Raw genomic sequence first — 22,950 nt, forward strand, 5'->3', positions numbered from 1 at the left:
AGATCAGAAATGCTTAGGAGGTAACATTTTCTGGCAGCCTCCCTCAACCAGCCACTGAGGGAAGCTGGTGAGAAAATAACCCAACTGCCTCACCCCTTAGTTGGGACAATGCTGAAGTGTATTCTACTGTTAGTCAGAGTTCCCCAGAGGGATTGGTCGCTACTTCTCCATATTAGTAACATGAGATCACCTGCTGAATCAACTCTTTACTTCCGCCATATCCTTGTCCCAGTATGTTTTTGAGGGAACTCAACCTAAGCTAGCCATCAAGGGCCCGGTTTCACCCTTTCCATCACCTTTCTCCCTACAACTCCTGCTTCAATCACTCAAGGAGCAACAAGTCTCAGAAAAACTGTCTAAGGTGGGCATGGGAGCATTCCCTGCCTTCCCTCTTCTGGCTTGTCCTCACTACAGCCCATCTGTAACCTCATTCCCTACCTCCAGTCCCTCCCTCACCCCGAACTCCCACCTGTAAGCCACCACCTGTCCTGGAAATAACACCTATCGCTAATTCTTGTTCTAAAATATGGAGCTGCCTTGATAAAACAGCAGATGGAAAAGAGAGGTACAGATCAACTTCCTGCATACATCCTTTCTCAATTCACCGAGATCAGAATTTCCAAGGAACATCCGGATATCCAGACATTTCCTTTGATTGTCACAGCTGTGATACAAGTAAGCAGGGCAAAACTGATTCTACACCCACCACTCCTCTCCCCCCACTCCAAGATTATAAATTGTTTAAAATACTTTGCTTTAATGCTTTGATATATTGCTTCTGTTACTGCTTTCTATTTATACCTCTAGTCCAACAGTTCCCGGAACTGTTGATGCATTGAGCTTAAACCAACTGCTGCAATTCTGGACAAAACTGACAGCTTTTTCTCTGGGTTCTTTAATTAGGAAAGTCTTTAAGGCAAAGAACTGGGTAAAAAGAGTGCATTATTTCTTTCTCATCAGGTACTTTTACATCTAAGTCAGCACTATATTTTTCCTTAATTTGTCCTATATATTGTTTGTATTCCTAGGTGATCATTCTTTAAGTGTTTTGCTCAGTGGGGACTATAACTCTGCCAAAAGCTGCATTTACTTTCATCTGTGTCCCCAACACATGTAATTTTGGACATAGCCACTTTACAAGAGTCTTCCCAAGCAAAGTCTAGGACTACCTGCATCAGCACCAAATGGGGTGATGGTTAAAAAGTAGAGACATCAGGCTACCCTTTGACTGACTCAGTGCAATTTGGGGAGAAGCCCAGTAATTCCTATGTATACATAAGTTTGAGAAAATAGGTTTGGTTGTTCAAATTTGATCAGAGGATGAAGATTAAGAAGTTCAAATCTGTTTTCCTTGTCACTCCCTGGACTGAATTCATGGCATTGACAACACTAGTTGACTAGCTAATCAGCTTTCACACTTATTCTAGGAGTGACAAAGACTCATGCTAATCTTTTCTGCTGGAAAATGGGGGAAAAAGTTAAAAAATTGTTTCCAAAGAATAAATTGTACCCATGTTACGTAATGGAAAAAGTATGACACATGTAAGCATAACACTTTAGGGGGTAGGGGCAGGGCTTATATTTTAATCATTTTAATAAACCATTCCTCTGGGAGCAGATCACTAAGTTCTATTTTTCTGACTTAGATGATGGACAAAAATCAAGGACATTTGTACTGGGAAAGAAATGTTCTTTTTTTCCTTTATCCTAAAATCAGTATTGTTGATAATATTATATTTACAGTTCAAATCTCATGTAATCTTATGTAGAATGCTCTTGGTTTTTCCATCTGTTAAGATGCTATTAAGTAAACCTGATCTCTTTAGAAATAATCATGATTTCACTTATATGTGGAATCTAATGAACAAAATAAATTAACACACACACAAAAAAAGGAAACAGACTTCTAGAAAAAGAGAACAGACTGACAACTGTCAGAAGAGGGGTTTGGGGCCTGGTTGAAAAAGGTGAAGGAAGAAAAAAAGCAAACATCCCCCCTCCCACCCCCACCCCCCAAAAAAAAGAAACACAACAAAACTCAAAAACACAACAAAACTCAAAAACACAGATGATTATCAGAGGGAAAAGGGGAAGAGGGGAAGTAAAAGAGGATAGGGGAATATAAGTGGTGATGGAGATTTGACTTGTGGTAATGAACACACACTACAATATGCAGATGATATAGAATTGTACACCTGAGACCTATATGATTTTATTAACCAACCAGAAGCCCGGTGCATGAATTTATGCATGGGTGGAGTCTGGCTGGCCTGCCCCAATTGGCCCCAATTGGGCTGGGTGGGGTGGGGGGGTGGGGCAACAGGCAGTTGGCCGGCCTGCTCCACCTCCTGATTGAACTTCTTTCCAGTAAAGGGGACAATTTGCATATTAGCCTTTTATTATATAGGATGACACTCCAATAAATTTAATACCGTATTTTCCGGCATATAAGATGACCCCCTAATTTTGCAGTTAAAACATATGTTTAGGCCTATATTCGCTGTATAAGACTACCCCCCACTTCCGAGGCAACACCAGTTCTTTTTTTAATAGACCATCTCTCTGACTCTGGCTAATTTTCGATTGACTCTTTTTCGTTTCAAAAGTCGTCTTATACACCGGAAAATACGGTATATAAAACAGTAATAATCATCATTGTTTCCTGGCCCTGGGTTTGGAGGATTTCCAGGCAAGATGGTAGAAGTATGGAACAGAACCACAACTGGCATCATCTGGTGGGATTCATTATGGGCATGTAGAGTCTAGCTGGTTCAAGGAAGGGGGGGGGGAATCTTCCTTTGGGATCCAGTAAGGAGTGTGTTTGTGGTTGTCAGCAGACTATTGTGAGAAAATCTACATGTCTCTGGTCAATAAGCAAATACCCTCTTCCTGGAGTTGGGAACCAGTTGTGATATCAGTGGACCTGTGTAAGAACAGAGCAATATTTATGTCTTTCAGGAGCTCCCAGCTTTCAGAGCAAGTGCATAGTACGTACACATTGCACACATCTGTCAGTGACGGGAGATGGCAGCTGTGGCATTTCCCCATAAAATTGTTCTTTGGATATTGTGGTCTGTCCTTACATTTATGTAAGGCCATCACAAAATGATATTGTCTGTGGCTTGGTACCATTGATTAGAGTCTTTTGTCAGCACTGGTTCTATATGAGAGATGTTTATACTGTAGGAGTTTATTAATAGAAATGATGAGAGGAGAATGGGCTCCTGCACTTGAAATGGTTTATTAACTCCACTGTCTTTCCAGCCTGGTAAGTTATACACTCCCTGTCCTCCAGATCTCTATCTCTTCATACCTCGCCAAGAATTTCCTAAGACGGAAGGTCTGGAAATGCTTCTTTGTCACTTGACTGCCCAGCAACATGAGTGAATAATATTTTCCACTGCTTTTCTGTTTATGAGTCATTGACTGGAGGAGCATAAACCAATTTTTCAGTTTTTAAATTATTTGAACCTTTTGAGACTCTCCTCCTAATTAGTGTCCATTATGTTTCAAACCCATTTTATGTATTTATTAATAGCAAAATTATTAAATGAAACCATAGTAACCTCTGGAGGAGGAATTCTATTTCTTTTTAAAAAGCAAGTAATTCACTTAACTATTTTTCTGGTCGAATCAAAAGCTTTGACTTTAATAGTTGGAAATTATCATTTAGTAACCTATTTTTTTTTCAGCTTTTTAGTAGCTTTGAATTTCCACTTCTACAAATAGTCTGCCAACTCCTTTAAAAACAACTATTTTAATCAACCATTCAGAAGTACTTTTAAACAAGTGTATAGGTCATACACATGGTTTACATTTTCTGCCTTATTCAGTATTTGGACTTCTGAAATTGTACCTTAAAATACCATTTTTGGAAAGCACTTTCCATTCCTTCATTGTGGATATTATAATTAAACTTATTATTACTATTTTTTTGGCTTGGATTTTTAAAACACTGATTTTTTTTTTTTTTTTTTTTTTTTTTTTAGTTCTTCTGCTTCAATTTTATCCTAAACCCAGGCTTCAGATCACAGCTGAATTTGATAATCTATAAATCCTTACCACTCAAGATGCACCAGCCTCACCTGGGAGTTTATTAGAAATGCAAAACCTCAGGCCCCACCCCAGCCCCGCTGAATCAGAATTGGCATTTTAGCAAGAGTTCATAGGTGATGCTTGTGCACATTAAATTAGAGAATCTCTGTTCTGATCTAATCCTTCCACTTTATGATGGCAATTCCAAATTAATGGGACTCAGTAGGTAGGTTTTTATAAGTTACTAGAGTCACAATACACAAAATTTGTGCAAGAGTAGGCCTTCCTGGAAGGATGTCTGGCCTAATTAGCATATTATGCTTTTGTTATTATAGATGGTATCTTTTGAAGATGCCATAATAATGTGAAGATAGTGACCCCTCATGGAAGAAGGCACCTCAATGGTGACATTTACTGCTGGGCATCCTGCTGGCAGCTCAGATTGTTGTAAGGTTTTAAGAGCTATGACCTGGTGACCCCCTGGCATTTATCGAAACTGGAGAAAGGGTTAGAGTGTGTGTGGTGAGGAAGTTCACAGTGAAGAGGAGACACGTAGCTATGACACGCTAATGGCAGTAGAGATATGGAAGTAGGGCAGAGGAGTGATTAATTAATTCTGTGGGTGGAAGGTGGGTCAGAGGACAGAACAAGGCTTCTCTGAGAAGGTGATTTGATTTCAAGCATTTCACCTCAAGGGTAAGCTAGAGGCTGTTCCAGACAGATAAGCATGAAGACAGTGAGACAGATAGCATCTCTAAGGAAATTCACATGTTTGGGTTTTGGTAAATACAAGGTATGTGTAGTGTGTGTGTGTGGGAGGGGAACCGTAGGTGGGCAGGAACCCTTAGAAGGATGGGAGATGAGGCTGAATAATAGACACAAATACCCTCAGGTGATAAGGAGCTTAGCTTTTGTCAAAGGGTGTCTGCTAGCTTTGAAAGGTCATTTGGAATGCAGGGTAGATAATGAAGTGGAGGTAGATAGGGCAGGAGTAGGTCAAGGGTGACCAATATGGATGTGGCTATAGTAGCCCAGGTGAGTGACGATTGCCTGGCATGAGTTGATAACAGTATGGATGGACGGCTTGAGCTAGAATCCAAAAATAGAAAGGAGGAAGTCATTTTCTCTCTGCCACCAGCCTCTCCTCCGAACCTTGGAAGTCAACATTTCTTTGGTGGGTCTTTACTTATTCAGAGCAAACATCTCCAGGTCTTTGAATTGCTGCTCATATGCCATGGTTTTACAAGACCCCTACAGATATTATAGTTTATATCACATGCATTGTAATGCCAAAGACTTGAAGAAAAGGTAAAATTGAGTGGGAAAGGGAACTAAAATTACTGGGTTCCTAGACATGCCAGGTGCACCACCAACATTGGCTCATTTAGTTCCTACAACACTGCCAAATAAGTATTATTACCTCTATTTTTAAAGGTGAAAAGAAAGAAGTCCTGGAGGCCAAGGGTGATCCCTGTGATAACAAGCAACTACTAGGAGAATCTGAGTTTGCACCCAGAGATCTGAGATTCACATATTAAAGTAGCTACATTGCAAATATACTTAGAACAATTTAAATGAGCACTTCTCTCAAAGTTTCCTGAATATCTAAGGTTACAATCAATTGCCTTCTCTGAGTACCTACCTTGGCTATTGAACAAATTCACTAGAACCAGAGGATAAGCAGAGAAGATGCCTGAGTGATAAGGTAGATGACCCAAAGTCCAATTTCTCTATTTATAAGAAAGTACCTCACAGGCAGTTTGTTTGTACACAATTCTCTCAAGCTGGATCATCTGTTTTTGCAGCCTACAGATGATTAGAAATCGCAAATTCAGAATGATTGGTAAGGAAGTATAGCTAATAACTGACAAGCTGATATCCAGGGAAGAGAAGGAAGAATGTAAAGAGTCATCATTATAACAAGTCAAGAAGCCTAGGTAATAGTTTGGTCACTAATATAGAGGCAGATAGTCCCATAGACTTTACTTATCCCTTAGGGCAAGACTGTATTATAGCACAATGTAAAGACCCTAAGAGTCAATGTAAACTTTATCTTCAACCCAAAGGCTAGAGGGTCTTTTTTGCTTGAGCCATTCCAGGAGTATGACAACAGGCATTTCTTTTCTGATTAGACGTTGTTAGCAATTATAGAAGATTTTTATAGCCTGCTAGGCAAAATCTCTCTCTTAGTAATGCCTGCCAATTGGCTAGTGTTCAGTGCTTTTTGTGCATGACAGTCAATCAAGGATTAGAAGACTAGTGTTACCGGTGTGCAGTGGTAACCAGAAATGCCAGGACTCATTGTCTTCAAAGAGTTGCCTCTTCTTTGTCTCTCACTTCTTTTCTAGCCTACTCTGAGGTGATGCTCCTCTCCTGCCAGGGCAGTCCCATGGCACTTCTGATCAACCTTGGGAAATCAATTTCTTTTATTTTTTTAAAAAAATATTTTGTTTTATTGATTTTTTACAGAGAGGAAGAGAGAAAGATAGAGAGTTAGAAACATTGATGAGAGAGAAACATTGATTGGCTACCTCTTGCTTATCCTCTACTGGGGATGTGCCCGCAACCAAGGAATTGAATCCGGGACCTTTTAGTCCACAGGCTAACACTCTATCCACTGAGCCAAACCAGTTTTGGCGGGAAATCAATTTCTATGGTCACTTTAAGTTGTAAACACAGACACAATCCTGTGATTTAAAGTGTTCAAAGATACCAATTGATTATTTCGTGAATACTGGAAGTATGCTTTCTTCCCTCTACCCTCTTACCTTGAAGTAGTAGGCTTTCCCATTCTCTTCATTGCTCATCTTCCCAATTCTATAACTGCTGTTTCCAAACATGGTGATCTAAGCAGGGAGGGGGGAAAGTTAAGCGGGACAGGAAAGTTCTTATTTGACTGAAACCTCCCAACACTGGCTCTCAAGTCTCAAAATTTAATGTGTATATGAATTATGTGTCTATCTCATTAAAGTGAAAATTTTGATTCAAGGCCTGGGTGATAGCTGAGATTCTGCATTTCTAATAAGCTCCCAGATGATAAAGTTGGTGCTAGAGTTTGAAGAGTCTCTTTTGGACGCACTCACTGCAATTTCTTTAATGCTGCCAATTAATGTAATTAATGCAATTTCTTTAATCCAGCCAACTTCTTTCAATGATAGCCCCTGGTGATATATAGTACATCATTACCTTTTTACTACTGGGGACACTCACCCCAATGCCCACCCCCTTTGGTCAAAATACCCTTCAATATAACTTCAGGTTCCATTTCCACAGGTAATTACAATAATTCATCTGATCCCTGGGTTTCACATACTTTTGACTTTCATTTTGACGGAAATACAGTTACTTCCTATGCAGCAACTTGCTGGGCAGCCATAGAGCACTTTCCAAAGATAACTTGCATGTCAGGCACCAGCCCTTCTGTCCTGCACATGTAGGGAATGAATATAGAGCTCTCCCCACAGAGCTAAGGAGACTACACACTAGGCTGGGGGGTGGGGAAGGGCACGTGTTTCAACTTTCTCTCTAAAAAAAAATAAAAAAATAAAAAATAAAAATCGCTTCACAATTCTTTTCTCCTTATCCAACAATTTAGCTCCTTTAAATTCTCAGTCTGGGTTAAGGATCATGTATCCTGTAACCAGCTCTAGGTATTTCTTTGGAAAATTTGCATCTTGGTGATTGGTCTTACAGCTAAATTTGGTATTTCATAAAACCCTTATGTTTTCTCTTCTCTGTGACCACCGTCTTGTTTCTATCTAATATGATTTTTTTGAATATTCACTATTTTCTTGGTGTCCTTTATTCTACCTAAAGTAAAGCATCTAGAAAGGTACCTAGAATCAGACTCCACTTAGAGTCTGGCCAGCCAACAGTTCATTAAGGTGGTGTATTTCTGTCCTTTATATGACTTCATTAACACTCTTGGCAGTTGAATGTTTATGGAAGAAAAAGGGGAAAATGGTAGGAATCAGTGATAAGCATATAATCTTGAGCTTAACTACCTGGAATATTGAGATACCATTCATGGCACACAAAGAAAAGAAAATAAAGAGATGGTGGTGGGGGTTAGGGGTGGGGTAGGGAAAAGTAGTTCCAATTTAGGCATATTGAGATTGAAGTACCAGTGGGACATCTATGTGGAAATGTTTAATACTCAATATGTGGTAAGAAATTAGGGACAAGAACATTTTAGAGGTTAAATCTAGAGATGGAGATTCAAGGGTCATCCTTGTAAAGACAATACCTGAAGTCTAGAGAACAGGGGATATATACAGGTTGAGCATAGAAGATGAAGGTAGCCAGTTGATACCTAACAATGAGGAAGGCTCATACAGATTCCAAGCGAAGGCAACATAGTCTCCAGAACTGGATATTTACCCACCTGACCCAAAGTACTGCTACCGCTTACCTGCCACATTGTCTGAAAGCTGCATCAGCAGAATTTCTTAGAATTCTCCAAACAGAGAAATATGCAAGGTGCCACTTAGAAGTGGATCACATATGAGTTTATGATAAAGGGTAAGGAACACATTTACCTGTTTAATAACCATTGCTATCCACTGTCTCCCAGATCAGAGTCTTATGAGGATGATACATAGAATTTTGATGACTTTGAGGAATAAGAGGTCAGGCCTAGATTATTTGGGGGGAAAAATATGCTTGGGCCGTTAGGGGTTGGGTAGGCCATGAGGTAGGGACAATGTGACAGGGAGACTCCAGAATTTATTGCTTCCTGGCAATACCTTTTATTCAAAATGAGTTTATTTTATTGTTGTTGAGTAATTTAGCCAGTGATTTTATTTAAAAAAATGTATGTATTCTAGTTAAAAATTACTTTAGGGTTACTTTTTTTTTCTTTCACCTTTAAGACTTGAATTTTATTATTTCTTATTATATACTAGAGGCCCATTGCACAAAATTTGTGCACTGGTACGGTCCCTAGTGGCTGCTGGCTGCCAGCTGGGCCCTCCCTCCCTTCCCCCAGCCACCCCCACTGCCTGGTTGAACCCCTGTTGAGGGGACAATTTGCATACTATTTGCATGCTTTTATTATAAAGGATTTGTTATCTATGGTTAAGCGGGGGTGGGAGGCAATGGGGCATAAGGACACATATGTAATACCTTAATTAGTAAAGGAAACAATGTAAAAAAAAAGAGAAATAAAAGAGAAGTAGAATGGCTGTTTTATTATAAAATATAAGGAAACGGCACAATAGAAACTTGTTTGAAAAAACATCTACGAATATTTGTACATTTTTCTATTTCAGAATGTATTTTTTTACTTCAGTCTGGTATTAGACATCTCAATTTGGAAATATAAATACCAAATGTAAGTTTTGATTACTTTAACTTTTATGAATGAAATACACAGGATACTCGTAATTTAAAATTTAATAATTACATGAGATAATCCATTTAAAAGCTGCATCACTAGAGTGATATTCTGTGAAGTATATATGTAAAGAGTATGCTATTACCCATTTGATTTAAACTCTAAAAGACTGTCACCTTGACTATTTCAGCAGACTAATGGTACATGAATTATATATACATACATGAACTTTACATTAGATATAGCAATAACGTTCTGGAAAATCTTTGTTCAGACCTGTTACATCTTTAAAGAAGAACATGTTCAGTAGCATAATTTCTGGTGGAAACTTTTTTAGCATTACACAATGCTAAATTGGCAATGTTTGGTAGTTTTTGACATTGACTTAAAATACAAAGATGGCAATCAGAATTATTTACAAGGATTCTTTCGGAGGGTGTGGGGATGTACCAGAGATCACAATAATGTTCCACAAGCTTGGCTTTAAACAAGTTTAAACTTCCCAAATTAGTTTCTAACTTCCCGAAGTTAGTCAATACCAAAGAACACCGTTAGGGTTAAAAACACCTATGGGAAAGGCTGGGTGAATCAGCATTTAATAAACTGGAACTCCCAGCCAACCTGGAAAATTAGAACATAATGATTCCTATTCACAATGATGACTCTCAGCATACAAGTCTTAACAACTATTTCCTTTATACCTACTCTATGGCAGAAGCTTTAATACAGTTTCTAATGTAATATATTATCTTATTTAAGTAACAAATATTTCTGTGAAATGAGTTATATTATCATGTTACAGGTGAAACAATGTTGAGAAAGGCTAAAAGTAATTTCCCCAAGATTGCATTGTGAGGAATAGATATCTTTTTGTTCTCCTGTATTTCAGGAGCTCTTAAGCTCCAAATATGTGTCATGTGCTTATTCTCGGAAAGCTCAAATCCATATTTGATATGTTTTTAAGAAAATAGAGTACTTCATTTTCATGTTCAATCATGTTAGATAAGAATACTTATTTGTATTTATCTATACGTGTGTTTCTCTGTACAAATGTAATGTCATTCTGGTCAATAGCGTAGATGCTGTAGGTTATTTTTTCCCAGTGTTAAAGATGGGATTGGCTGTAGTTATCCATCCAGTGTCTCTAGACATCTGCCTATCAGAATCTTCTAGTGACCAATAGGCTTCTTAAGATGAAAGTTTAGAGATGATATTGGAGCAGTGGCCATGACTTAGCAAAGTTGAGTAATTTTCTTATTGATTCCATTCTCTCTCTTTCCCCTCTTCCCTTTTTTATACGCATGTGTGAGTGCATACACACACACACACACACACACACACACACACACACACACACACACAATATTCTCCTTTCCCTTTTTTTTTTCTTTTCTTTCTAAGAGTCTCAAGTTAACAGTGATTTAAAGACCGGGCCCTTGCTCTTGCTTTGTACAGAATGCTTACAGGTTCTAAAAATAATTGATACCCAGGCCCCACTCTCACAGAGTTTGAGTCAATTGGGCAAGAACAAAGCCTAGGCATTCCATTTCTAAAGGTTACCAGGTGATTGTACGGTACACCCAAGGTTGAGATAAAAAACATCATTTTATTCCATCCTTCTGATCCCCCTGGTAGGTAAGCTTTGCCTTTCTAATTATGCATACCAAGAAATTCACATTTCTTAATAAAGCCAGTGGGATCAAAGAATTTTCATAGAAAGATACTTATAACTATTGAAAGAGGAAGGGAAAAGAAAATTCAATTATAGTGGTTAGGCTAAAATTAGAAGGTTTATTTCAGGCTTAGCAGATACTCTAAAGTTCTGCAGGTTTACCAGGAGAGAGGGCTCAGTGCTTCTCACTCAGTTACATAATGTCACATTGAACAAGCTGGACTGCCATATCAAATCTCTCTCTGCTTCCCCTTTTGCCCAATATGTCAGCTATAAACAGGACACCGAAAGGTGACATTTCAGAGTTTTCTCCACATGTATTTTAACATTATAGAAAACAACATTTTCAAATCCCTTTTTTTTCACACCCACTCTCTTCCATAAAAATGGACAATAAAAACTCTTAGGCATCTGCCATTTCTATGATTGGGTATTTCCTTTTAATTTCTCTGATTTTATATATATATAAAGGGGGGAGGAATAAGAGGGAGATATTAAACAGGCAATATATTTATTTATTTAATTATTATTTTTAATGTATTTTATTGATTTTTTACAGAGAGGAAGGGAGAGGGATAGAGAGTTAGAAACATCCATCAGCTGCCTCCTGCACATGCCCTACAACTTGCAACCAAGGTACATGCCCTTGACCGGAATCGAACCTGGGACCCTTCAGTCCTCAGGCAGAGGCACTATCCACTGAGCCAAACCAGTTTCAGCTAAACAGGCAAGATATTTAAGTGTATCTTATCTCTTTCATAGCCTCAAAACAAAAATAATTACCCACATATAAAAGTCTAAATCAGAGCCGTAGATAGGTCAGTTTTATCTAAGACCTGGTATTGGGCTGGCTGTCTCTCCTCCCATTTTCATGTGCTCCCTTTGGCAGAGTCTTCTGTAGCAGATGAAGTAAGAATGTGTAGAGCCGCCAATATGCTAATCAAGTCCTTGTGATTGTTATGGTTGTCACCTCTAATTTCAGATTCAGAAACGCAGCCTTATCAGCTCACCCACAAATGATCAGGTTCTTCAGGGGAAGATTAACTTGTTATTGACAAAAGTCACAAGCAGTTAATTTATAAATCATTCACCCACACGTTAAATGATTATGGCCCAAGATGAGTTTCTTCACTGGGCTTTGCTCTTTTTTGTTGTTGTTTATTTATTTATTTTTATTACAACTGATGGAATGCCTCTTTCTTATAAGACAGTTCTTCCCATTAGGTTGGTCTTCCTAATGTGACAGATTATAAATCAGAAATGATTTTGGTTGCCTTTTAGTTACAAAGAACAGAAACCCACTTAAGCCTGTCTGAGTTAAAAGGTGGTTTGTAGAAAAGTAATGGACACATTCAGGAAAAACGTGTAGGGAGTGAGGAAAGTGGGAGTTATTAAGCACTTCTTTCATGTTGCATGCTCAGACTAAATGTCCTCTTGTGTCTCTAGCTCTCTGTACACCCACCTCCTTGTAATCAGGTCTCCTTTGCTTGCACATGGCCCAACATGACTGCCATCCCATCACGATCTGCAACTCGGAATGCACAAGACCTCAAGGCAGTGGCAGTGCCCATCCCTGCTCAACCTGCTCAGTCTCTAGGCTTCTTAGCGTTTATCTTTCTGAAAGGAGCTTGATTAGCTTAACGTAGTCTGTGGATATTTCCCCAGGCCAAGTGTCCAAGTCTGGCCCGATCACAATTTCCATATCTGACCTAACTCTACTAGGGCTGGGGATTCCATTTCAATGGAGGGAGTGTGGGTAGGAGACAATGGGAGAGCATCTAATACAGTATATTAGTGAATATGGGGCTTTCTCCAGGCATTCGTTCTCCCAGTGGGTATAGGAACATGTTGAGTGAGGACTGTGGGAATGGGACCAAGCTGTCAGAGAAATAGAAGGGAGTATCCTTACTAATTGCCATTGTGCCATGAAAGTGAGGATAAGGTAGGTAGGAGGGCCCATTGAAAAGGGGCAGCACCCCACAGAATTCCATGCTTCCAGGGTACACAGCTAATGTGAAACTGTTGTTCAGAGAGTTATTTTAGCTGGATCGTTTTTCCAGGCCCCAGAAAGCAAGCTTTGTAGACGCCTTTCAATGTGTTTGAAGGACAAGCAGGACAATGAAACCCACAGAAAGGAAGGTATTGAGAATTTCTGGAAAGGATGCCAGTCACGGGGCATAATGGGTTCAATAGTGGCCCTAAAAAGAAATGTCCAAAGCCTCAACTCTGATATGTGTAAAAGTAATCTTGTTTGGAAATAGAATTCTTATAGATGTAAATAAGGTAAGAAACTTAAAATGTGATCATCTTGGATTAGGGTATGTCCTTAATATAATGACAACAGATTTCCTTTAAGAGATAGAAAAAGCGAAGACAAGGAAAGACACTGGGAAGAAGGCCTTATGAAGATGGAGGTAGAGATTGGAGTTACATGTCCACAACCGTAGAAAGCCAGGGGCCATAGTGGCTGGAAGAAGCAAGGAATGATTCTCCTATGGAGCCTTCAGGAGTATGGCTCTTAATTTTGGTCTTTAAGCCTCTAAAACTGTGAGAGAATAAATTTCTGTTGTTTTATGCCAAGGAGTTTGTGGCAATTTGCTATGGCAACCCTAAGAAATTGATGTATGACAGGCAGAGTTCTGGGAAATCCAGTTTGAGCCAAGGGAGATAAGAATCAGGCACCTCAGAGCATGCCTCCACTTTCTTCAGTAGCAGCTCCCAGACCATGAACATAAGGGTGTGAGGCACTGGGGAGAAAGTGGTGGTGGGGGCCTCAGTCTTTGTGAGAATACAGACTCTGAGCAAGAGTGGATGGAAAGGTCTTTGCTCTGTCTTGAGGTGGAAATAAATGATTGTGAAAAGAAAATCCAGGTTCACCCCTTGCTTTGCCACTAGATTCCTGCACTGTATACCCTTGCACAAGGTCCTTGGCCACAGTATAAAGATTTCCCAAGATGGCTTCTGCAGGTCCTGTGGTTGAAGCCTTTGGTCCATGGGCCTGTGTAGTTAGGGTAAGGCAGAGAATCGGGCCTAAGCTTGTAAGATATTTCCTGTGGATTGGTTCCCTCAGCTGGTTGTACCAGCTTAATGAATGTATTCCTTCTCCCTACCACCCTCCTGGGATAGATCCTTATACAGATCCTCCCCATATCTCAACTACCACCAGATTTGGTTCTTGGGAATTCATTTATAGTCAATGCCTGTGCCTATCTTGGGCTTTTGGGCACAATTTAACTGCTCCAGCCACAGAACCCAATAGGGACATTGCTAGATATTCCATAAGAGATATCCTCTTCCAGGCTCAGGGCAATTCAGGAATGCTTCAGGTGACTTTGGTGCCTTATAGTAGTGAGTTACAAATACTAATAACATAGGAGAAAATATCAATTGTTAGAATAATTGATTCAATTTTAGTTACAAAGCAATAATTCCCTAACATATGAGACACATAATGGCTTTTCAGTAATACTGAAGTCACACTAAGTGTTTTATGCTGGTCATAAGCAATGCAATGACTGGACCAACACTTACGGTTCTTACTATGATTTTAAGATGACGTTTGCAATAACCCTCTGGAAACTTTGAAAAAAAAATGAAGGTTTATTCCTTATTGGACCTGGAAATTACAAAACATACCTGGGACCACACAGCTAGATCATGAGTGGGGGCCTAGGGTTTCTAGGGCTTACTCTGTAATGGTGAATTTAAAACATAAGAGTGTAAATTTAAGGTGCGAAAAAAGAAACGACTATTCCAAATGATCAGTGATTGAATTTAACCAAGATCTCTAAAGCAAAAGCAGCTCAGTGTGGAGAGGTGGCTTGGCTCTTTAGCCAGCCCTAAGATTGGCAATGTGTTCATTGCAGACATCAATCTTTTAAGTGGATGCCTCGACAACAATATCTTATGTCAGGCACTGGCATAAAAAAGAAAACAATAGCAATAATTGTCAAAGGTTGCACTATACTATAATATGTAAAAGTTACAAACTGCCCTTCTGGTAAACAAACTGCTCAAGTGATAAAACATCCAGTCAATTAAAAAGCAAACATCCACTAGCTGGCACCTTCTGTTGTAACACAAAATAATGATCTAAATCCTAGGTGGTAGGAGTGCCTTATTGACCATGAGGGTTAAATGAAGACCTGGGCAGAGTCCCTGGCCCAATGTCCATAGATAATGGTTGACCAATTTACGACAAAACCAGGGTTCTTATTCCCTAAACAGAATTGAACTCTTCCAAGGTATTAACTATAGAGAGTGGACAAAGCACAATTCAAATACTATAAGTACAGAGTACCCTTAGTTCAGAGAATGCTCGCTCTCTGAGTCCAGAAAAATGGTATTAAATTGTGGCTATAATACAATCCAGGTCCTTCATTGAATTGATGATATTGTAGTTATTCATTGAACATTTCATAAATCACCTCCTTGTTTTCAAAGACTTTTTGGAGAAGGATTTGGATAATCATCATCTCTAAAGAGCTATCTAATAAATTTTAAATGAGGTTTTTATTCATTCTGTAAGAATTTCTGTGATGAGCAAAAAAATAACTTAAAAAATAAAAAAATCAAGAATTTCAGTTTAATGTTTTTGAGAATAAACTATTCTGTGCAACAGTGTTGTTGGAAGAAGCACTAGACCTAGATGTTGAGAGTTCTTAGGACCAAGGAAAGTCTGTTGAGCCTTCTGCTGAATTAATTTTCTAAGACCTGAATTCCAGATCACACTTGTCATCTCTGCCCCATCCTCTAAGATCTCTTAATTGTAAACACATTATCCTCTCAAAGACTTGACTGTCTTCATGGTATAGTTGGCAGTCTTTCAGCCAACTCCTAGATCATCAGGAGTTTCAGAATGGGTTATTTTAACAGGATTAAACACCATAATTCCATGACATCTCTAGGACCTATGCAGGACAGATGATACCAATCTTATTTTATAGATAAGGTCATCAAGGCACAGAGAGTTGTATCAATGTACCAAGATCATTTGGAAGGTACAAGACTGGCCTCCACCCACATCTTCTGCCTCCAGCCCAGCCCTCTTTTCCCATACTTTGTTACAACACTTGTAGCCTTATCATTTTCCAGATGTCTGGTGGGACCTTGGATAAGGCCCAGTCAGGATAGAAATAGAATGTCCCAACAGCCTCATGTGATGGAAGAACTCAGAGTCCAAATAACTTTGATTTGGAAGAATAATATTTTGTGAACATTAGCTGTAGACTGATATGTAGACTCTGTATAGATAAAAAAGAATCATGTGAAAATATCTTATTGTCAATGAAAATGCATCTCAATGGCATAACACAGTCAATCAATTGCCTCAACTCTGTCCAAATTCATCATAATAGTCAATAACCCATTTACTTTTAAGGTAGTGCTTTATTATTGTATTTTTTAAATAAAGAAATAAATTCTCATTAGAAGAAGAGAAAAATTAAATTTATTTATTTATTTAATTTGGTTTTGTATCTTCCCCTGACCCTGAGGTAATTAACATTTTGGTGAGTATCTTCCAAAATACTCCCTCACTCCCACCCCCTACACAAAATACATAGATAGGGCTTTCCTTCTTTGCTACCTTTCTTGAAAAATAAATTATACTATAAACATAGTAAAAACAAAAAAACAAAAACCCAAAACACCAAACCCATAACTTGCTTTTTTTCTTGTAAAAAAATTTGCATCTCATTGTTTTACTTTCCAAAGTTAGAGGTATATTAAGCATTTTTTTGTCATGCTTTTAATCACTGTATTGCTATTTTTTGCTCATTCTAATATTTTACTTATTGATATGTTATAGCTTTTAATATATTAAGGATAGTAACCATATGGGTGGCAAATAATTTCTCCCAGTCTAACATACAATACATTTTGTTTATAGAATCCTTGCTACGCAGTTTTTTATTTTGATGTACATCAGTCAACTTCTTCTTTTAAAAAAAAATATATTTTATTAATTTTTTGCAGTGAGGAAGGGAGAGGGACAGAGAGCCAGAAACACCAATGAGAGAGAAACATTGATCAGCTGCCTCCTGCATAACCCCCACTAGGGATGTGCCTGCAACCAAGGTATATATGCCCTTGACCAGAATCGAACTTGTGACCTCTCAGTCTGCAGGCTGACGCTCTATCCACTGAGCCAAACCAATTTCAGCTCAACTTTTCTTTTGAGATGTCTAGTTTTGGTGTTACCAGAAGAAGATGTTTTTTGCCCTCCTTTAAATTATGCAGAGAATCTCCTATACTTATATTTTTTCTTATATCCTTATATTTTTATAATAAGAATTATAATATAATATAAGAATAATATAAGAATTATATATTCTTATATTTTTATAATAAGAATATTAGATTTTTAATCTGTATGTTTATTTTTGTTTCCATCTGGTGTGAAGAGGGGAGTCTACTCTTAGTTCTTCCAGATGAATAGTCAGTTGGGCCAACTGAATTAACCAAAGCATCCATCCTTTCCCAGTGAATTGGAATGGTGGCTTTATCACTTCTTAAGTCCCCATTTATTATACAATATATTTTTTGGACTCTTCATGTCCCCTTATTAATTTATTGGCTCATTTGGTAGTTGCCTTTTCTTAAAAAGTTCCCAGAGTTAGAGCTTTTATATCCTTCCAAGTCCTATTTCATGGATGATCTTTTTAGGTAACACAGTCTCATTTCTGTCTGGAACCTGAAGGACTCAATGTATGCTTTTTTTTTTTTTTTTTTTTTTTTTTTTTTTTTTTGGAACTAAGAGTGGAGTTTCAATGTTTTCAACAAAGCCCTCTAGTTCTCTGTGACTTCCAATAAATATTGACAGTCCATCTCAATGTTTTAAAAAAGGAAAAAGGAGAGATTCTCTTAGAAAAATGAGCATCAAGGTACCATATATTCTCTCAAAAAAAACTTGTATGGATGATAACCTTTGGACTTCAGTGTCTAAGGTAAAAATAAAGTAATAATTGTAATGACAATAATAATATACAAAAAACGAGGAACATTGCTTTAAATTGTTTTAAGTGAGAAACAATCCCACCAGTTTTCTCTCTCTCTTAAGGGAAAATTTCCCCTTCACTCCCACCAGGTATCCTCAGTTTCTATGTAAAAATATATTTTTTAATATGCAGAGATTATGTCCTCTGGAGCTGAAGGTCCTGGTGTAGAAAGCACATGTCTCAACCTTGCTAATTAGAATAGAACAAAAAGGAGCCTGACTTTCACAGACATAAATTCTTTCAGGATAGCTTCAAAAAGCGACAGCTTGTAAGACAGCAGTATGGCCCCTAGCCTTAAAGCTGGCATCCAATCCAGCCTGTGATTGTTCTCCACCAGCCTCGCCTGGAGACTCTGGGATTTCTGAATTACCTAACGGTACATTTTTACCACTGCAAGGGGCTGGTGTGCCAATCACTTCTGTCAAAAGGGTTGAATTGGACTTTCTGGTTACTCAACCCTCTTCTAGTGGCATGAAAATGTGCATGGAGACTCAGATCTAAGGCCCCACCTCTGACTCCTCTGAATCATGAGGACTTTGTGAAATTTATTGCCCACAAGGGACAAAAGAGCAAAGCAGATGGTGAAATTTCATGTTTTTGTCTGGAGAGTTAAAAATACCATCAATCATGTACTTAGAATCTGGCAGGAAACTAAATTTTTGTTATTCCATAAGTTAGAGCAGACAGATTTGGAAGCAAAAGAGCATGGATGCCTACATCGAGGTAGACATTGTTCATAATAATTGGTAGCCTAGTGCATTGTTAGAGCCTCAAACATTCATCTTCAGCTTCCCTTATAGCTTGTGTATGTTCAATGTGACCTAAGTTCTACCAGTCAGACACATTAAATGCGAGACCTCAATTTAAAAGTGAGCAACTGGAAAAGGAAGTGCCAAGTGGATTCCACTATGGTGACAGCAGAGGCCTCCAGCTTTTGGTGTGACCACGGTTACCAGCCAGAGTGTCTGTCCTTGGAGTGACATTGATAGTTGGCAGTGATCCCTGGTTACTCACCAGGCCAGCTCTGCCGCAGGCTTTTGGACATTGTTTCCAAAAGATTAGCTTGGATGTGGCTTTCCACTACTCCCAAGGATTCTTTAAGATCCCTAATCTTGTTTTCATAAACTCCTTTTCTGTTTTATAAAGCAGAGATAGCTCCTGTTGCTTGCAGTTCAGAAATCTAAATAAGATAGCACCTATAGCTTTTACTCATATATACTGGAAGTGAAAAATATTTTAGCTTATCCTTTCTGGTGAAAGCTATCAATAAATTTAACCTGACAGAAGATGTCAGAATTACCTCTGGGGCAGGCAGCTCTCTGAACTCCTGGAGATTTTCCCTAGACCCTTGAAGAAACATACAATGGAGTGAATGAGCCCTAAGAACCTTTTCACTAAGAAGGAGCAATCTTTCTTAAAATACCTCATGTGCCACAAATCTGAAAAATGTATGGGATGCAGAGAAAATCCTATTATCTTTCTTTAAATCATCATGAACTACCCAAAGGGTTGTGCATTGATTATTTTTGGTTTCTCCTATATTAGATTGAACAGTTTGACTCCATGTGTGAAGAAGAAGGTGGATAGAACAGATGCTTGTATCTGATGAGATGCTTGGGAAGACTTTGGTGGGCTGGATACTTTCCTCAGTAAAAATTACAAAATAGAACACACATATAGGAAAGCATATAAAATATGTATGACTTTCAGAGAATAATAATAAAGTGAACATACATATTACGATTACTCAAAATCAGAATAAAGGCCATTGCCCATAGTCTACCAGCTTCATGGATGTCTTTGAATGCCCCTACCTTTAAGGATTACCATTACCCTACCCTTTATGGTAGTTATTCTTTCAGTTTTCTTAATAGTTTATCACTAATGTAGGTACCACTGAAAATACTATTGAGTTTTTCCTGTTTTTAAATGTTGTACAATTTTAGCTCATATATTCCTTTGTGTCTTTTCTTTGATGCAACACTATGGTGGTAAAATTTGTTCATATTGTTGGATATGGCTGTAGTTCATTAATTATCATTGCTGAGTAGTGTTCTATTGTGTGATATAGTACTATGTACTTATTAATTCTAGTGTTGATGACCATATGGAAAGTTTCCAATATGTGGCTATCGCAAATAATGCTGCTGTGGATATTTAATTGAATCTCCTGCTATACACATGGAAGTGTTTTGTGTATATATGCCAAACTGTGGGTCTGTATGCCATTATAACTGTATTGTATATTGTTACAAGTGTATTATATATTGTTATAATTATGCCATATATGATTAAAACTATGCTGTATAGTATTGTCACAAGCCTACATAAAAATGGGCATACTTTTGAATCACTAATTTCACTTAGAAATTTATCATAAACAAAAAGACATTATGTAAGGGTATATGGACATCAAAATGTTGTTCATAAGAGTGAAAAACCCCTCAGAATATCAGGTAATTTTACTAGCGAGGGATTTCTTAAATTTTAATCCACTCACATAATGAAATTCTATTTTGCCATTAAAACTGATTTGGGGCTGTGTGTGTGGATACCATGAAATAAAAACAAACTAATGGCCTCTCAGAAATAAGTAGACAAATATGAGAAAGGTCTGATATGAAAAAAAGAGTTCAATTTACCTCTATTAGCTATAAGATATGATGACAAGTGACCTTGTAGCTTTTTGCAAAAATATGTATTGTTGATATATATTTGGAAGAAAACCACCTGATGCTCAGGGTTATCTCTGAGGAAGAACAGCATAGAGACCAAGGAGGTGGGTCTTCATACCCAACTGGAGCTGAGAAATCCATGGAATGGGTGGGTGGCACGGAGTGTAAAGTCTGGGTGGCATCCTAAGTGGAGACCATGGTGGGAAATGAAGAAAGGACTTACAGAGCCAGCTATGTCTGTGAATTCAGCATCCATGTGCAAGAATATCTCAGAGGTTACAGGCCTGTTGGGCCTCCCAGCAATTCAGATACTTATCGGTGTAAATAAACAGAAGATTTGGATCCTTTGTTGCCTCCACCCACTAGTATCCCTGCCAAGTTTGTTCTTAGGTTGGATGAAAAACGCAATATTTGTTCGATGGATTATAGGGATCTTGTCTGTTTGCCACTGGAACTGAAATATTCCTCTAATCCCCTATCTCTGCAGAGAAGGGGAGACCTTGGAAAATAGGGTAGGGCTCTCAACCTTGGTACTGTTGACATTTGGTTGGGTTATTCTTTTGTGTTACAGGATAGGGAGCCTTGCTCTGTAGGGTGTTTAGCAACATCCCTGGCCTCTCTCTGCTACATGCCCCTCCTTGTGACAATCAAAATTGTTTCCAAATATTGACAAATGTCCCCTGGGGCACAATTACCACTGGAACAGGGATGGATAATATTTTTTAAAGTGAGATGAAATCTTTAAGAAAGTATATTACAAAGCAGAGTGGTCTTACAAAGCAGTGTGATCCTATTTTTATTTGAGAATAAAATGTATTCTATGTATAGCTACACCTTAAGTGTTTGATTATGAATGTTGTATATTTTGTTCTATATGTGTTTTGGTATTTTATAAATTTTTGACAGTGGACATTGAATGATTACATTGGAAGAAAAAACATGGATATTTTAAATATTCATATTTGTACATATGCATAGAAAAAACTTGATATACAACAAAATGGCAAATTTACTGCTTAGTATTATTTTTTTCTCCTGTTTGTTTATAATTTCTGAACTTTTTACAGAGAACACATTAATTTTGTAGTGATAAACAAGGTGAACAGAAACTATTTCAAACATAAATGCCAGATTTCAACTAATCATTAGATGCCTGCAACTAATTAGGGTCATTGAAATGCATGCTTCTAACTTCAGTTGCTCAAGCCTTTTGAACTCTCAGACAATGGTTTAATAACCTCTCCTAGTGGAAAACAGATAGTAAGTCTTGCAGATGTTCTCTGCTCAGCTCTTCATACCTCCATCCCAGCCAAAGAAACACTTCTTATTTTGATGTGAAAATAGGTATCATCCAGTATCAGCGTCTTCAGTTGTTGTCCCCTCAAAATTTATCTACATGTTAACTTTTCTGTCTTTTTTAGTCTGTTTGCTGTAAAGAATGATCTATGTATTTTTGAATTCACAAGTTTTTCCTCTTGCTTTTCCTACTAAAATTAAGGACAGAATCCAGGAAGGAAATAAGGAGGAAAGCTTTTCTTTCTTTGGACAGTAGAATATAAGTAAGATTCCAGATCCAAGATGGGCTGGGAGGGTTTTCTCTACAGGCATACTTTTTTCTTTTCCCAGGTTTTATTAATAGAAAATCTGAGGATGGGTAGAGGGAATGTGAAGTTTGACAAAACTTTTGACCTCTGCTGTCCCTGTCCTGGTTCTAGTAACTGTAACTACCCACCCACACACCCATCCCATGTGATTCTTGTCAGGCTTCCTTCCACAGTCCTCCAGCCCTCTCACCACAGTAGTGATCATGTGATTCCAGCTAGGCCAATCACATTTCTTCTGCCTGGAATTAGAATTACACCATATGAGTGGAGACACACAAGGACAGCAGGTAGTCAAGGATGGACTTTCTAACTGATGCAGGAGATACCATGGTTCCAGAGGCGTAATCAGCTGCGTATACCTGATTGTTTACTCCTTCCCAACTCAGTCCAGCCCCAAGGGTAACTCAAGTTCTCATTCACCATATCTAGGCAATGAAAAAACCCCTCACATCAAGCCCAGGCTTATTCCCATAGCAGCACAAAGTAGTAGACTGTAGTTATTGCCATCTTTGCTTGGAAATGTCTCATTCCTACCAGGTGAAAACATAGTTGGCTGTGCCTTCACATAAGCTTTAACCAGAAGCAAAGAAGTAGTAATTAATATATTGAAGGCCAAAAATGTGTCAGTGGT

At 38.2% G+C, this 22,950-nt stretch overlaps 1 long non-coding RNA gene across 1 annotated transcript; it reads left to right on the forward strand.

Annotated features, from left to right (window-relative positions):
• LOC118715413 lies at positions 1-20,352 on the forward strand. Its single transcript, XR_004986882.2, has 3 exons — positions 1-675; positions 15,989-16,042; positions 19,586-20,352. It is a non-coding gene; the product is annotated as an uncharacterized LOC118715413 (long non-coding RNA).
• Positions 20,353-22,950: the final 2,598 nt, after the last annotated feature.

This window comes from Pipistrellus kuhlii, unplaced genomic scaffold (genome assembly GCF_014108245.1).
Source record: "Pipistrellus kuhlii isolate mPipKuh1 unplaced genomic scaffold, mPipKuh1.p scaffold_m20_p_11, whole genome shotgun sequence".
Lineage (NCBI taxonomy): Eukaryota > Metazoa > Chordata > Mammalia > Chiroptera > Vespertilionidae > Pipistrellus > Pipistrellus kuhlii.